General features: G+C 41.7%; 1 long non-coding RNA gene across 2 annotated transcripts in view; it reads right to left on the bottom strand.

Annotated features, from left to right (window-relative positions):
* Nucleotides 1-17647, bottom strand: part of LOC126365951 (uncharacterized) — a 172273-nt gene that overhangs the window by 142966 nt on the left and 11660 nt on the right. For both annotated transcript variants that reach the window (XR_007566280.1, XR_007566276.1), the window contains exon 2: nucleotides 5666-5844. This is a non-coding gene — a long non-coding RNA (uncharacterized LOC126365951). The remainder of the gene's footprint in view (nucleotides 1-5665; nucleotides 5845-17647) is intronic.

Below are 17647 nucleotides of genomic sequence, written 5' to 3'. Positions count from 1 at the left end.
GTCTGTTTCTCAGGGACATGCAGGCTGCATGAATGACTGACAACAAGCGGTAGGGAGATTGGAAGTAGAGACGCAAACCACAGTGAATACAATTTCCTCCCACAATTTTGTTAATCAGTGAAATTAAATGAGTGTTACAATAGGACACCCACCACAGTGCCGAGTATTATAGTAAAAGAAAAATGTGAGTGCGTTGCAGTGATAAAAGTCGTGTGTATTTTCTTTTTCAGGAAGAGACTGATTTTAAAGAAAAAGAAATAACTATTTTGTAACCATTGAAAAATTTATATTTCCATGTAAATGTATGTAAATAATTTGTGAATGTCTTCTGTACTAGGTTTTCTATGTGTATATGAGTATGGTTATTTTGTGTATGTAGTAATAAGGAATTTCCTAAGAAGAAGCAACTTAAGTTGAAAGAGGTATACTAAAGTAATCCATCGCTTGTTTGTTCTTTTAGAAATTTAATTTTGTTCAAAAATAGATTTTCACGAAAATTAAAAAGGGGGTGATGAAGCAAAGCAAGCGCTGTATCATGTATAAGATACAGAGGCGAGCGAGTGCACGGGACTTACCCTAGTTCACTGCTAGTAGCGTCACGTCATCGTAACGCGCCTGCATATAGTATTGCACCACATTTAACATAAAAGTAAAAATTAAGATTTGTGTGTAAAACTTTGTTAAAGTATAGTTCTATGTAATAATGTTTCAGGTAACAAATCTTAATGTTATAAAATTAGTAGTTTACGTAAAATTCACGTTTTTGAAAGAAAAATAGGAGGCGCTAAATAATGACGCTAGGAAGCCAAAATTTGGTGAGAAGGTGCAGTAAGAAGTCATTAATGAGTGGTGCTGGTTTCCGAAACCATAAAACTAAAATTGACTCCAGAATCCGCGTTTTTCGGAAAAATCAGAGGCGCGAAATAATAGAGCTACAATATTGAAAATTGGTAGGATGCTTCAGTTCACCCTAATAATAATAATGGAAATACCACAATCAGTTACCTCTTCTAGTTTTTTAGTAATTTAGTAAAAACTACTTTTGTGAGTAAAATGTACATAAGCATTATAGATTAAGTACTTTAAATTTTAATGATAAAACAAATTCTTTAAGACCAATGATCAGATAGGACAATTAACAAAGCTACACCAAGTTTTAGTCTTGTAGCATAATTAACAGCTGATACAAGTCTTGATAAAGCTATGGTTCAGAGGTAACAATCTACCGTTAGTTCCATTGTAAAAATTCTAGAGAGTAAAGTTTTAATTTTAGCGGGCTGAGATTTTCTACGTGCTTCTGTACTGCTCAGATGTATGTATACAAAAATTGAGAAGATTGTAAAGCTATTATTAAATGTGATATTTAAGATTATGTGCCTGAGATAGCGATCATTTGGACGCTGCAGGCATCTGCATAGGAACGGAAAGAACAGATGCTCTCTTGGCGGTACGCGCCGGAGCTATATAAAAAGAGCGGCAGAGGCAGTAGTAAGCTCACTCCGCATTAGACCAACGTCTAGTCCACGCGAGCTTAACGTCCGATCGCGCCTCGCCTCGGGTGACGTCATAGCGGGCTGTGACATGCGCGTACTTAGCAATGTAAACGGACATAGAAAATCGCGAGGACTGTACACCGTCCTGGATCGTTTAGACTTCGGTAACAAACTGTTATTGTGCCGTCCGTGTGAAGTATAATTCCGCGTGGCAAGTGGTGACTAACTCCACTTTTAAGGCGAGCATTAATTTTTTTTTTAACATTATTGCGAACTATTAATAGAGCACCGTTAGTTAGAGTAATGAACTATTCGGGAGGAACTTGCTGTAGAAGTCGCCTCTGAACTATTAAACGATTGGCTGAATTAACAATATTTAATGTCTTTAGCATTTTCAGAAGTTTCGAGTAATTTGTGTGAGCCTTTAAGATAATAAAATCTTGTTTGGAACTTTAAATTTTATTGAAGCAGCCCTAATCCCGTGAAGAACTATGGATATTTTTCGTTTAGCTGGGCTGTACAGGAATGTGGCCGTGCAGACTGGGAACTAAGGTCAGTAAGTTTCCCTTCGCTTTCTGACTGGCCACCAAATTAGTTGCCAGGCTCGCGTGATTTAAGGTGGCAATGTTCAACTTTCATTCAACATTAAACAACGACTTCTTCGCCGTCCCACATATGTTGCATCGGCAATAGTCTGTTACGTGAAATGAACATTCAAACAACTCATTCGACGACTTCTTCGCCGCCCCACACGTGGTACACAAAAAAGGTCCGAACGCTGTTGCAGAGGCAACGGAAAAAGCATGCGAAGTTCAGAAGAACGCGAAATCCTGAAGATGGGCTAAAATTTACAGACGCGCGAAATTTGGCACGTACTTCGATGCGAGATGCCTTTAATAGGTTCCACAACGAAACATTGTCTCGAAATTTGGTAGAAAATCCGAAGAAATTCTGGTCGTATGTAAAGTACACAAGCGGCAAGACGCAGTCAATACCTTCGCTGCGCAGTGCCGATGGTACTGTTATCGACGACTGTGCCGCTAAAGCGGAGTTATTGAACGCAGTTTTCCGAAATTCCTTCACCAGGGAAGACGAATGGAATATTCCAGAATTTGAAACACGAACATCTGCTAGCATGAGTTTCTTAGAAGTAGATACCTTAGGGGTTGCGAAGCAACTCAAATCGTTTGATACGGGCAAGTCTTCAGGTCCAGATTGTATACCGATTAGGTTCCTTTCAGATTACGCTGATACTATAGCTCCCTACTTAGCACTCATATACAACCGCTCGCTCACCGATAGATCTGTACCTACAGATTGGAAAATTGCGCAGGTCGCACCAGTGTTCAAGAAGGGTAGTAGGAGTAATCCATTTAACTACAGACCTATATCATTGACGTCGGTTTGCAGTAGGGTTTTGGAGCATATACTGTATTCAAACATTATGAATCACCTCGAAGAGAACGATCTATTGACACGTAATCAGCATGGCTTCAGAAAACATCGCTCTTGTGCAACGCAGCTAGCTCTTTATTCGCACGAAGTAATGGCCGCTATCGACAGGGGATCTCAAGTTGATTCCGTATTTCTAGATTTCCGGAAAGCTTTTGACACCGTTCCTCACAAGCGACTTCTAATCAAGCTGCGGAGCTATGGGGTATCGTCTCAGTTGTGCGACTGGATTCGTGATTTCCTGTCAGGAAGGTCGCAGTTCGTAGTAATAGACGGCAAATCATCGAGTAAAACTGAAGTGATATCAGGTGTTCCCCAGGGAAGCGTCCTGGGACCTCTACTGTTCCTGATCTACATAAATGACCTGGGTGACAATCTGAGCAGTTCTCTTAGACTGTTCGCAGATGATGCTGTAATTTACCGTCTAGTAAGGTCATCCGAAGACCAGTATCAGCTGCAAAGCGATTTAGAAAAGATTGCTGTATGGTGTGTCAGCTGGCAGTTGACGCTAAATAACGAAAAGTGTGAGATGATCCACATGAGTTCCAAAAGAACTCCGTTGGAATTCGATTACTCGATAAATAGTACAATTCTCAAGGCTGTCAATTCAACTAAGTACCTGGGTGTTAACATTACGAACAACTTCAGTTGAAAGGACCACATAGATAATATTGTCGGGCCAGGCGAGCCAAAGGTTGCGTTTCATTGGCAGGACACTTAGAAGATGCAACAAGTCCACTAAAGAGACAGCTTACACTACACTCGTTCGTCCTCTGTTAGAATATTGCTGCGCGGTGTGGGATCCTTACCAGGTGGGATTGACGGAGGACATCGAGAGGGTGCAAAGAAGGGCAGCTCGTTTTGTATTATCGCGTTATAGAGGAGAGAGTGTGGCAGATATGATACATGAGTTGGGATGGAAGTCATTACAGCATAGACGTTTTTCGTCGCGGCGAGACCTTTTTACGAAATTTCAGTCACCAACTTTCTCTTCCGAATGCGAAAATATTTTGTTGAGCCCAACCTACATAGGTAGGAATGATCATCAAAATAAAATAAGAGAAATGTACGTCCTGTAAAGCAGCTGCAAAAGCGCGACATTTTCGTCTGTTTTTTCGCCGTGTTAGTGAGTGATCTTTCGCAATGGTGAAAAGAAGTCTTACCGGTTTCGGAGACAGACCAGCTGCTTTTAAAAAATTCGGAGACAGTTTTCAAGAAGCGGATGTTAAGGCTATTGGAAATGACCGATTCGGAAACTCCTGGCGACGAGACGCCTGTGCAAGAGGCGGTACCGAACGCATTTGTGCGTGCTGGTTCAGTTCGTGATCAACATTTGTTCAATGGTAGTATGATGTGATGAGTTGGTTTATTTGTTTTGTGGGTGATGCTTTGTGTAAAGTAATATATCCACAACAGTTCATAGCTTATCACAATTTAGCAACCCACTCCAGGGTTCGCATTTGGCAGGATGCTACAAGGGATGAGGCAAAAACACTTATTAGAATGCTCATACTTCAGCGAATTCTTCACAAACCAGAAGACAATATGTACTTTTCAAAGAGAGAATCAGTTGACACACCTTTCTTCAGGAAACTGATGAGTGAAAAGCCGTGTCATCTTTTACCGTTTCATCTTTTATTGAAATTCCTCCACTTTGCTAACAATTTCTTGAGTGATCTGCTAGGCAGTATCAATAGAAAACTATTCAAAATTCATCCGATTGTGAAGTATCTGCGGAGTATATTCATATCATTATATATGCCAGAAAGGAACATAACTGTTGACGAATCGTTATCGCTTTGTAAATGACGGCGTGGATGAGGCAATTTGTTCCACCTACGCGCAGCAGATTCGGCGTCAATATTTTACGAACTCTGCGAAAGCAGCTCCGTGCATGGGACTTTATTCTTAACGCTGGAAAGGACGCCACTATCTGAAAGAAACACTAATCTCTCATTGTTTTGGAGGAGGACAGTAGTGTTTAACGCCTCGTCGACAACGAGGTCATTAGAGACGGAGCACAAGCTCGGCTTAGAGAAGGATGGAGAAGTAAAGCGGCTGTGCCTTTCACAGGAACCATCCCGGCATTTGCCTCAAACGATTTAGGGAAATCACGGAAAACCTAAATCAGGATGGCCGGAGACGGTTTGAACCGTCGTCCTCCCGAATGCGAGTCCAGTGTGCTAAACACTGCGCCGCCTCGCTCGGTCTTGTTTTGGGGCTTACACACATGATCTACCCGAGAAAGATCACTACATTTATCTTTTAGGTGGTACACCAGTCCAGATTTGATAGACAAACCAACCAGCAATAACACCGGCGTTGTCGGCACAATGTGGCAAGAAAGGAAGGGGTTCCCTGACTTCGTAAAAAAGGAAAAACTGAAGAAAGGAGACTACATACAGCGTACAGAGACAAGCAGGAGGTTATGAAGTGAATAGACAAAAGAGACTTTGTTATGATCAGCACCTTCCAAGACGAAACACTCACCGTTCCCCTCTAAACCAAAACTGCTTACACAAGCTTATAAATCCCGCACCTGCGCGTGCATATCTTGAGCGAGTTGACCGTGTTCCGAACTAATTTTAAACTATTGAACGTCACTCAAACGGTTGCTCCAGTGAATTAGTTGGACTTGGATCCCATACACTTGTTTACGGGTGGTCTGACTAGTTTCTAGAAAAAAAGCAGAAACGGTAGCAGCGCAAGCAGCTACCTACCTCGCCTGCGGCGTCCACAGTGAGGATCAAGGAGCTGTCCAAGGCTGCACGCAAACGAGTCTGTATTTTAGTGACACTTCCGTCAGAAGGGAGTTGTTTCCTGGCCTCACAGGCCAAATGATCTTTCTTAAGAAGGGAAATACCAGGACAATGACGTGACGCCACGCCTGGCAATACTCCTGCAAATAATGCAGAACCAATTACAACAATGAATTACAATAAGCAAATACAGCATAAGAAACAGCAATGGCTAAAAATAATAACCCAGGAAATTGAGAATGGTCAGTGTTGAAAATTCTCTATCTTAACCCAGAAAACCATCCTCTGAACGATCATTGAAATGCCACCTTTCAGAGTGGGGCTTAACCAAAAACAACACGGAAAAAGACTAAGCCAGGGTTTTAAGCACACATTAATCAAGATTTTACAAACTTTATTACCATTAAAAGAACTCTAAAAAGCACAATTTCTTAGATCAGCAACAAATACATTAAGCAGCAGGTAAAAAAAAAACAAAGCGAACAACAGCTTCGATACCAAAAACAGTTTTAAAATGAAACAAGGCATCTCATCAAACTATAGCTCCTTACTGAGAAACCCATAAACTGGAAGCTTTAATGTCATATTACGAACCAAATGTTGCCATTCACACAACAGACTGTATATATTTTAACAAATTACGCAGCTTGGGAGAAAAGTTACGGGTGCAAATGAGTTAAATATAATTTTCCATTACTTTTGACAAGAAGTTACAGATTTGCCTCTCTGAGCGGACCCAATATTTAAAAAACCATGAAACTTACACACAATGGCCTGAATTTTAGATGCATCTCCAACGACAAACAAAATCCAAGGTCGTGGCTAAGCTTAGAATTCAGTGAGTGAAGAAACAAATTAATATTGACGGTGCGGCCTTTTCTTTTCCCTTTCTTTTCCTTTTAAGTATCAAAGAAGTCTACCCCACACAAGACCGGTCACAGTTAACAACGCACGACCAGAATGTTCGGTAGAGAGAAACCCCTTAAGCACTAGGTTTAAGCCACGCGAGGCAGATTATATGCTTTTTCTCTTACTATATTTGACTTGTAACACCAAACACAATAAAGAGAACCCAACAGGGCGATGACCTGACAAAACAAGGAATAGCTAGAAACAATCTGTTTGCATCTTGGCACCTACGAAGTGCAGTCAGTTGTAGCCAAACCAAGCGCAACGTCCCCGAAGCCAGAGCCGTTACAACCACCGATACTAGAAGAAAAGGGGGGAGGGCTGCTAAATTAAATAAACTACTAAACCAAAAGAATGAAAAGTATACAACAGAAATCTACATCTACATTTATACTGCGCAAACCACCCAACGGTGAGTGGCGGAGGGCACTTTACGTGCCACTGTCATTACCTCTCTTTCCTGTTCCAGTCGCGTATAGTTCGCGGGAAGGACGACTTCCGGAAAGCCTCCGTGCGCGCTCGAATCTCTCTAATTTTACATTCGTGATCTCCTCTGGAGGTATAAGTAGGGGGAAGCACTCTATTCGATACGTCATCCAGAAAAGCACCCTCTCGAAACCTGGACAGCAAGCTACACCGCGATGCAGAGCGCCTCTCTTGCGGAATCTGCCACTTGAGTTTGTTAAACATTTCCGTAACGCTGTCACTCTTACCAAATAACGCCGTGACGAAACGCGCCGCTCTTCTTTGGATCTTCTCTATTTCCTCTGTCAACCCGTCCTGTTACGGATCCCACACTGATGAGCAATACTCAAGTAGCTTCCGATAGTCTTTAAAAAACGTGTCCAAGATTAAAAACACATAACACTTTTAAAACAAGAGGGACCAAACTGGCACAGAATAACTGACGGCTGAGCCCCTTAGAATGAGAAGAAACAACAGTTGCAATAAAAAAGTTACTAGATTAGAATTACGTAAGTTAGCGAGTGGCGAACTCCACTGACTGCTTCGGCCTTTAGAATGAGGAAAACAGCAGTTACATGAAACAGTTAATAGATTACAGTTACATAACTTGGCTAGCAGCGATCTCCTCGACGAAGATGACGCAGACCAGCGAGGCGTGTAGAAGCACGGCTGTGAAGGCACTACGGCCCAAAAGTCCCATAAGGCGGCCTGCCGTACTGTCTGTGACGCTGTAACTGACTAAAGGCTCGTCTAAGTGCGGGCCACCACTGCACGCTCAACACTGCCGCAGTTACGCCGCTCAGCGTTATGGCCGAAACTGAGTGATCATTATAGTACACACGCACTGTGGGTACCTCAAAAGAAAAATAATTTCAGAAGTGCTGCTGAGCGTGAACTAAGAAACCTAAACAGCCAGAATTCTGTAGCCTAACTTCACTTCTCCCAGATTTACGAAGACACTGGGAGAGAGACAGACGGGACAGTGAGACTCTTACACGACCAGAACATTCACGCTCACTATAAAAGGTCAATCTTCCCTTTCAAACAAGACTTGGGTTTCTTGGAGCCAAAATTCACTCCAAGTGGACAAGCCAAATCAGTGTGCCACTGAAGCCAAACCTAAATATGCTAGGCCCACTTTCACACCAAATAGCAAACTTATTTAAAAAGAAGAAAAATATCACAATCAGCTTTTCCACAAATAATAAATTACAACAAAAAGTAATCCATGATGAAAATACCTCCAAGAGTCCCTACCGTAAATCAGGAATATACGAACTCAAATGTGATACATACCCAAAATTTTACATCGGAGAGACAGGCAGAAGTTTTGAAATTAGATACAAAGAACATATTGATGCTTTAAGACTTGGCAACTTGAACAAATCAGCATTTGCAGCCCATATTGCTAAAAAAAACTATTCAATGGGAAACATTGAGGACAACTTAAGAATTTTGCATCTAGCAGAAAAAGGAGCCACTATGAATATATTAGAAGAATTAGAAACACACACACACAAAAACAGCACCCCAGACTGTATCCTTAACGAACAAACAGAGTTAGATAACACCCCTTTCCTGAAAAATTTCCAAAAACTACTTTACAGCCTCAAAAGCAAATAATATTAGTACACCTACCTGCAGATCAACTAGCAAATTTATATGTTACTATAATTCTCATGATGCTAAATGTAATTAAATATTTTACTGTTTTACTTATGCAGTTAATATATATATATATATATATATATATATATATATATATATATATATATATATATACTTTATAATTAATTTAAAAATATCAACTCAAAAATTCAATGTCTCTGTACTAGTGTAAAAGGCATTACAGTTGAGTACATGAATATATGATCCTTTCCAAACATAGGACATCATCGTCAAATGTTACGATATATCACAGCATCTGCGATACTGTTTGTAAGCTCTTCGTATGTATCAAAACATGTGGTGCGTGGTAGAAATCTTATCAGTGACAAATCGAAAGTGTTTAGCGACAACAATTTACGTGTGCAACAACAAGAATGCAGTGGGAATGCATTTACATCTGCTGGATGAATTTTATGGAAAGAAACACTCCAAACCGACGTTTCACGTAAGTCGTATGCAACAAAAATCTGTAAAGCAACCATCTGTGGTTCAAATGGCTCTGAGCACTATGGGACTCAACTGCTGTGGTCATTAGTCCCCTAGAACTTAGAACTACTTAAACCTAACTAACCTAAGGACATCACACACATCCATGCCCGAGGCAGGATTCGAACCTGCGACCGTAGCATTCGCACGGTTCCGGACTGTGCGCCTAAAACCGCGAGACCACCGCGGCCGGCGCACCCATCTGTGTATGGCGCGTTTATAATTATGTATTATTTATATTTTAGGAAAACTAATCTGTAAAAAGCACACAACATGTCATAAAGAAAGCGTGTAAACCGTCTGAGGATGAATCACAACGATTCGAAACCGGCAACGGTGCGTTTGAATAAAGGAACTGAAAGTAAATTTGTGGCTGGTTGCTGTCCTAACACCACCAACATTTGTCTTCAAACAACAGCCACGGTCTCCATCATGTCATAATATGACAAAATTGCAACAAGAGACTTAATTCTGCGGTCGCGAATCAGCTACCATGCGCAACTAGATTACCACATGGCAAATTAACCAGTTCCGGAACACTTGAGTGGGTTCTACACAAAGAAAGCCGCTGTGTGCCCGCGCATACGCTTTCTAAGTCAATATGCTTCGCCCCAATTTCGAACCACGTGATCCCTCGACACCGAGAGAGGAGGCGGTGGCACCCAAACATCACCGGTCCCAGCTCACTCCTCCCGCGGCAACGCCTCGCTTACCCGATCGCGGCGCCACCACCACCACCACCACCACCATCACCACGCCCCCCGATATCAGCAGCGCACGCTATACAGCGGCTGCGAACTAAAGCTGACGAAGCGGGCAGTGTGTAAGAGGAAAGGGAGTCAACATGATTCACCCTATAAAGAAAATTATTCTTCTAGTCGAACTGCCACTTGAGTGACCTTATTGTGCTACAAGTAGCTACAAAATAAGAAAAACAAGATAAAAAATTGGAGCCGAAAAAAGACGTCACCTCCGCCCTAGCTGCACCACGCTGAGAATATTTAACTTGCTCTCACTGCACACTCAGAAGCCGAAGGAGATCGAGCCGTGTGATGCAATTTACCAGCTGTGGACCCGGCTTCGCTCTGGTAATTTATATGATATTCTGTGGTAGTTGGAATAAAGAGATAAACTTTAAAGAATAATAGGTAAAACATTTACTAAAATTTTAAAACTATTTACAATACTTCTTTATAAACAACATTTTGTTATCCGGGGTATATCCGTAAAAAATTTAGAATTTCCTATTCGAGAGTAAGCTATGTATCGTTGACAATGAGGGAAGCAGGAGTCTTTGAGATTGATGCCGCAATATTATAACGTTTGCTATTGCTCTTTGTTAACTGCAAAACTTTAGGCTAATTTGATTGGAAATTGCAGACTGTCAAATTGGAATGTAGTTCAACTACTGACAGCCGTGGGAGAGCCAGTCCTGACAAAACTCTACCATTTGGTGAGCAAGATGTATGAGACAGGCGAAATTCCCTCAGACTTCAAGAAGAATATAATAATTCCAATACCAAAGAAAGCAGGTGTTGACAGATGTGAAAATTACCGAACTATCAGTTTAATAAGTCACAGCTGCAAAATACTAACGCCAATTCTTTACAGACGAATGGATAAACTGGTAGAAGCCGACCTCGGGGGAGATCAGTTTGGATTCCGTAGAAATGTTGGAACACGTGAGACAATATTGACCCTACGACTTATCTTAGAGGAAAGATTAAGAAAAGGCAAACCTACGTTTCTAGCATTTGTAGACTTGGAGAAAGCTTTCGACAATGTTGACTGGAATACTCTCTTTCAAATTCTTAAGGTAGCAGGGGCAAAATACAGGGAGCGAAAGGCTATTTACAATTTGTACAGAAACCACATAGCAGTTATAAGAGTCGAGGGACATCAAAGGGAAGCAGTGGTTGGGAAGGGAGTGAGACAGGGTTGTAGCCTCTCCCCGATGTTATTCAATCTGTATATTGAGCAAGCAGTGAAGGAAACAAAAGAAAAATTCGGAGTAGGTATTAAAATCCATGGAGAAGAAATAAAAACTTTGAGGTTCGCCGATGACAATGTAATTGTGTCAGAGACAGCAAAGAACTTGGAAGGGCGGTTGAACGGAATGGACAGTGTCTTGAAAGGAGGGTATAAGATGAAAATCAACAAAAGCAAAACGAGGATGAAGGAATGTAATCCAATTAAGTCGAGTGATCCTGAGGGAATTTGATTAGGAAATGAGACAATCAAAGTAGTAAATGAGTTTTGCTATTTGGGGAGCAAAATAACTGAAGATGGTCGAAGTAGAGAGGATATAAAAAGTAGACTGGCAATGGCAAGGAAAGCGTTTCTGAAGAAGAGAAATTTGTTAACATCGAGTATACATTTAAGTGCCAGGAAGTCATTTCTGAAAGTATTTGTATGGAGTGTAGCCATGTATGGAAGTGAAACATGGACGGTAGGTAGCTTACACAAGAAGATAATAGAAGCTTTCGAAATGTGGTGCTACAGAAAAATGCTGAAGATTAGATGAGTAGATCACATAACTAATGAGGAGGTATTGTGTAGAATTGGGAGAAGAGGCGTTTGTGGCACACAACTTGGCTAGAAGAAGGAATCGGTTGGTAGGACATGTTCTGAGGCATCAAGGGATCATCATTGTGTACTGGAGGGCAGCGTGGTGGGTAAAAATCGGAGAGGGAGACCAAGAGATGAATACACTAAGCAGATTCAGAAGGATGTAAGTTGCAGTAGGTACTGGGAGATGAAGAACCTTGCACAGGATAGAGTAGCATGGAGAGCTGCATCAAACCATTCTGTAGACCACAACAACAACAACAACAGTTCAATAGAGGTCAGTGGTGTTCTGGGGGTAAATAGTGTGTGTCCTCTGTCCATAAGTTCGGCTTTGATGATGTTATGCGATAGCTGTTTGACAATTACACTTGTGTCATTATATTGTTTTGGTGAGTTGAGATTTCTGAGTATTATAATCGGAGATCCAATTTTAAGTCGAAAGCAGTGTAGTGGCATTACTGTTATTTCCAAATAGTTTACCAAATTCTGCAGGTAAGTTCAACCTTTCTTCAACGTTCTCCATAGTGTCGATCGATTTGTATATTCATTCTTCATGGGGAATTTTCTTTTGAATATTGAAGTTGATATCGCCGACAATGTCATTTTTAGTTGCCAAAATTCTCCTTTCAAATAACTAGTCGAGATTGATACAGTTATTAACAAAGTTTCGATAAATTTGGTCGATGAGTTCGTTTTCAGCAGTGGCTACGTTGCAGAAATCAGTGTTGAGTTTAATGATTCCGGTCGTCTGGCCAGTAGGATATGTGCCCTCACATATTTGTAAAGGTTAACGAGCAAAATGTGCTATTTTTCGTCTTTGCGTAGTTTAACTGTCATATATCCTGTTAGTCGCATTACTTGTATGTGTGGCCAGATATTTATGATTCTTTTAAGCGTGTATTGATCTCGTCTGCTGGTACTGACTTGGGTATAACTGGAAGCGCTTGTCAAAAACTCCTGAGAGTATGAGTAGAGGTCCTTAACGTCCCTCCCCCATCAAACCAAAGTTGAATTATTATGTCTTAGTAATATCTAGGTTACGTGAATGGAAATGTTTGATAGAGGAAAGTCGCTTCTCCAGTATTTTTACACAATTATCTTCCATACCTCCAGGCATTTTGAATTCTCGGATCTACAAAACAAAAATATTAGAAGTTGCAATTCATAATCATAGTGTCTGGCGCTCGTTGTGGAAGTCAGTATCGGAAATAAAATGTCTCTTGCTGTGCAGAATTCCGGCGATCATGGTCTCTGAAAATTCTTAAACTCATCAGAGGCAAAATCGTAGCCATTGGGAAGCGGTCTTGGGTGCTATGACATTCTCACTCTGCATCATTGGAATCAGTGTCCTAGTTGTGTATCAATTACGGAAATCTTCAGAATGTAAGCTCTTAAAATAGAGCATAAACGACCGTGGTGCGGGCTCCTCTAATTTCGCAGGATACGAAGCTCCCTACGACTTGCAACACACCAAATATTGTTCCGAACTACGGACAAGGGAGAAGTTAAAATATCCGAAGAATTGAACGTATTTTTTCCACTCATGAAATTATGTTTTTTCAATAAATGATGTTCCTAGCTACATTTCAGTACATATCACCCTCTTGCAATCATCCTCTTACATGAGATGAAATGTTATCGTAATTCTTCAAATTACATTCAATATTCACAATGGCAGCTTACAACAATGCCGCTACTTACAATTCGACTGCGATCCTACTCTCTGTAGTTCTAAATCGGAACTAAGTCCACTGTGCGCGTAATGTTCCACATTTTGCCCACATAGTCACGAGTCAGAGATAAACTGCCTCTCGCAAGCTTAAGGAGTCTTTGAGCCATATAAATTATTTGTGCGGTTACATTCAAACATTTGTTTTACAAGAGAAACGAAATGGAAGAAAGGTGATAGTACAGCTCCTCTTATAACTTCAGAGTTCCATCACAGGTCTTGTAATGTTCTGTCCATGGATTCGAGTGCTTTTTATGTGCCGTTGGGCTTTGTAACAGAATTTAGCCGGCCGGGTGGCCGAGCGGTTCTAGGCGCTACAGTCTGGAACCGCGCAACCGCTGCGGTCGCAGGTTCGAGTAGTAGTAGTAGAGGGGTTTTGGGTGCACGACAGCAAGGTCTTCAGCGCCCGTTCAGTAACTTAGTGAGACGGGTGTCAAGAAAAATCCCAGAACAGGAATATAAAACGAAACAGAAAACATGGATAACAATCGTTGAAAAACATGTGCTCACCCACACCAAAGCGTGGGATAAAGCAGAGCGTCAGCAGTAAAATATGGACAACACAGGAAGAAAATGATAGAGGGAGCTAGAACAATGTAGCATATGGAAGTGGCTGACTGACCGCAAGGAAAAAAGGGGAGGAGTCAGCCACTCTGCAATACACTAAAACCTCCAGCCTAAAAGTTTAGGCCAGAGTCCAGACACATCACAAAACTTAAAAACCCTAGACACACACGTCTCATCATTAGCTAAAACAGAAGACAGATCCACATCAAATTGTGCTTCTGCCCGTGCATCACGGTATAAAATGCAGTCTGTTAAAATGTGCCGGACAGAGATGTGCACACCACAAGCATCACAAAACGGAGGGTCCTCCCGTAGTAATAAAAAGCTATGTGTGAGAGGACGGTGCCCGATCCGAAGACGTGTGAGGGCTACCTCCTCCCGCCTGAGCAACCGGCACGACGAACGCCACAGCCGAGTGGTTGACTTTATCAACCATACTTTATTGGCCGTCACCGCCAGCCATTCGTCCTCCCACAACTCCATGCACTTCCTGTGGAGTGCAGCGATGACTGACTGCAAGGGAATAGCACACTGGAGCACATCCTGCTCTCTGCAGGCCTCCTTGGCAGCCCGATCGGCCTGTTCATTGCCCCATTGCATGTTCGAATCCTGCCTCAGGCATGGATGTGTGTGATGTCCTTAGGTTAGTTAGGACTAAGTAGTTCTAAGTTCTACGGAACTGATAACCTCAGAAGTCCCATAGTGAAGAGACCCATTTGAACCATTTTGAACAGAACTTAAGTTTGCTGGCGAAGTTTACCCCGTCCAGATGATCTGGAGACTTTACACACAGGGAGTTGTTCTGAGGCTATATTCAGTGGTAGTTGTAGGGAGGAACGGGCAGTTCGCCAATAAGTGTGCCTATGGAGCCAGTGCAAGTGCTTGGGCCGTTTATCATGTATTTCTGCAAGCGACAGATTTATTAGAAACGTTTTCCCATAGCCGCCTTGTGCGTACAAGTAAATAATTCCGCCAATGCTGTTATCGATTTCCAAGACAACGTTGTCAATTTCTTTTTGATTGTCATTCAGGAGTGATTTGTTATGAGCAATGTACTGAAGTAGTTCGTTGACGTTGTAGCGTTTCTTCCTTTGTATTTTGGAAGTTTATCTCATTGATAACATCTTTTTGTGATGTTCGATTCCTAAGTTGTACTAAAGTCTGATTGTTTATTGCTAAACTTTTACTCACTCATCTTCTAGGCGAATGAGTGTTTCATTGAAGATCTCATCTTTGAATTCGATAATCCGTTCAGGATGATCTTTTCGGATTAGGCACATACTTCATCACTCATACTCCCTTCGAAAGAGTCCCATAGCTGTTTTGGATTCGATGCGTTACATATTGTAAGAATTATAGCGAATAAGTCTCTCATTTGTACAGCTGTGGATGTGAGAGAGGCTTTTTATAATGTTGATTCCCAGTGGTTGTCGTTTTTCAATAGTCCTAAGCGTTGACATTCTTCTCTGTACCCCTGGCATAGGTAACCGTCAAGTCTTGTGATCTTTGAAACTTGTTGGTCCCCCTGCTTCGTGTAGCTACATCCGGGGATGGAAACATCCAGCGGTGTTCGGATGTACGGTGTGTACTCGGCCTGATGCGTCACTGCTGGATGATCTGCTGAAACTCCTTGTTTTCGTCGCTGAAAGATTTTTCTTGTTGTGTTTCACGTATAATCCGTAAATGATGCCAAAATATAGTGATGTTTCCGTGAAGGGATCCGTCTGGCACAGTTGGTATAAATCTGTTAACGTTGTGTTCAGAGGTGGTTCGCTTGCAGTTTTTCTGGCGGTGTCTTTTGTGAAATAAACCTTCCGTCCATTCTCCAGATGTGCTGCTAGATGGCGGGCCGTAGTGGCCGAGCGGTTCTAGGCCCTTCAGTCTGGACCCGCGTGACTGCTACGGTCGTGCAAGGATGTGTGTGATGTCCTTTAGTTAGGTTTAAGTAGTTCAAAGTTCTAGGGGACTGATAACCTCAGATGTTAAGTCCCATAGTGCTCAGAGCCATTTGAACCATTTTTTGCTGCTAGATGTCGCACAGTTGGTTCGCGTTCGTGAATGGGAAAACAGAAAATCCGGCACGCCGCTTCGTTACTCTTGACATATCTTCTCATATGGTGCATGATTGTCGCATCGTTTCGGTTTTGTTGTTCGCTGTTATTGGATTTTTTAAATACTGCCATGTCACTGCCTTTCTTTACATGCTTACAGACATATTTGATGGATTTCACGGAACTGCTGTATTCTACGTGTATGTGTGCTTAGAACATTTTGGAAAGTAATGTACTAACCATTGATTATCTATTTCCACTTCGTTGCTGCCTCGTATTCGTATTTTTGCTGTGAAGCAACCGTTTTTGAGTGAGTGTCTTCTGTATTTAGGATAGCCATCAACTCCGGTTTGTGTTTCGTCGAAGCATGCTTTCGGTTTTTTTTTTTTTTTTTTAACATTTCCCGTCATAAATGACGAACTGGTGTTTAATGGCTCACATGATCTTTGAGTCATGTTTTTCACTACTATGTTGCACAGTTCCGGATCATCTTGTGCATTGGGAAATTCAACATGGATGATTTTGTCTATATCCGTAGGATGAATTCTGTCGTGTAGCCATTTGAGATTGTGTGAGTGAGGCAGTCCTCGTTTTTGCCATTCGATTGTGTATATCCAGCATCTAAGGGACTCGTTTCTGAGTTTTAACGGCCCGAATATTGTACACTTACTTTGATAATATAAATACTGATTTTTATTTGCAGCAGGATATTTCATTGTCCATAAGTGAATCATGAAGTGTGGGGAAACTGGAAGAGAACGGATTCGAAAAGTTTGAAATAGGGTCTTACGGAATAATGCGGAAAATTAAGTGGGCTGACAAGAAATGAGGAAGTTCACCGCTGAGTCAGTGAGGGCTCTAATATACGAGGGGACGGAGCGAAGTACCGCACAGGGCCAACGGCTCAAATGCCCGTCCGGCCAATCTGATTTACGTTTTCCTTAATTCGCTTAAGGTAAATGCCGGAATGGTCTGTCTGAAATGCCGTGCCCCACTCTTCCCTACACTGAGCTTGTTCTGTTTCTCTAATGACCTCGTCGTCGACAAGTCGTTAAACAATAATCTTCCTAATAAAATGATAAGATATTGGTTAAGACATCAGGGAACTGTGCGCTAGGAGCTAGAGCTAGGAGCTAGATGGAGACAGAGTGCACAAAAACGGTAGGGGAATCCAGAGATCGGAAGACTCTCTAAGAAAAAAAAAGTTAGACGAAGGATCTATCCGAGTGGGGTGGAAATCAGTAGATATGATGTACATGTGCAGACAAACAAACGATTACAGTTTTTAAAAAAATTGGATGATTTATTGAAAAGAAATAGCTTCACAAATTGAGCAAGTCAATAACGTCTTGTTCCACCTGTGACATGCAAGCAGTTATTCGCCTTGGTATTGATTGATAGAGTTATTGGATGCCATCTTGAAGATTATCATGCCAAATTATGTCTATTTAGAGCGTTAGATCGTCAACGTCCCGATATTTTTGGAGGGCCGTGTTCATA

Source organism: Schistocerca gregaria, chromosome 1 (genome assembly GCF_023897955.1).
Source record: "Schistocerca gregaria isolate iqSchGreg1 chromosome 1, iqSchGreg1.2, whole genome shotgun sequence".
Taxonomy (NCBI): Eukaryota; Metazoa; Arthropoda; class Insecta; order Orthoptera; family Acrididae; genus Schistocerca; species Schistocerca gregaria.
This window is presented reverse-complemented; position numbering and strand designations above follow the sequence as displayed.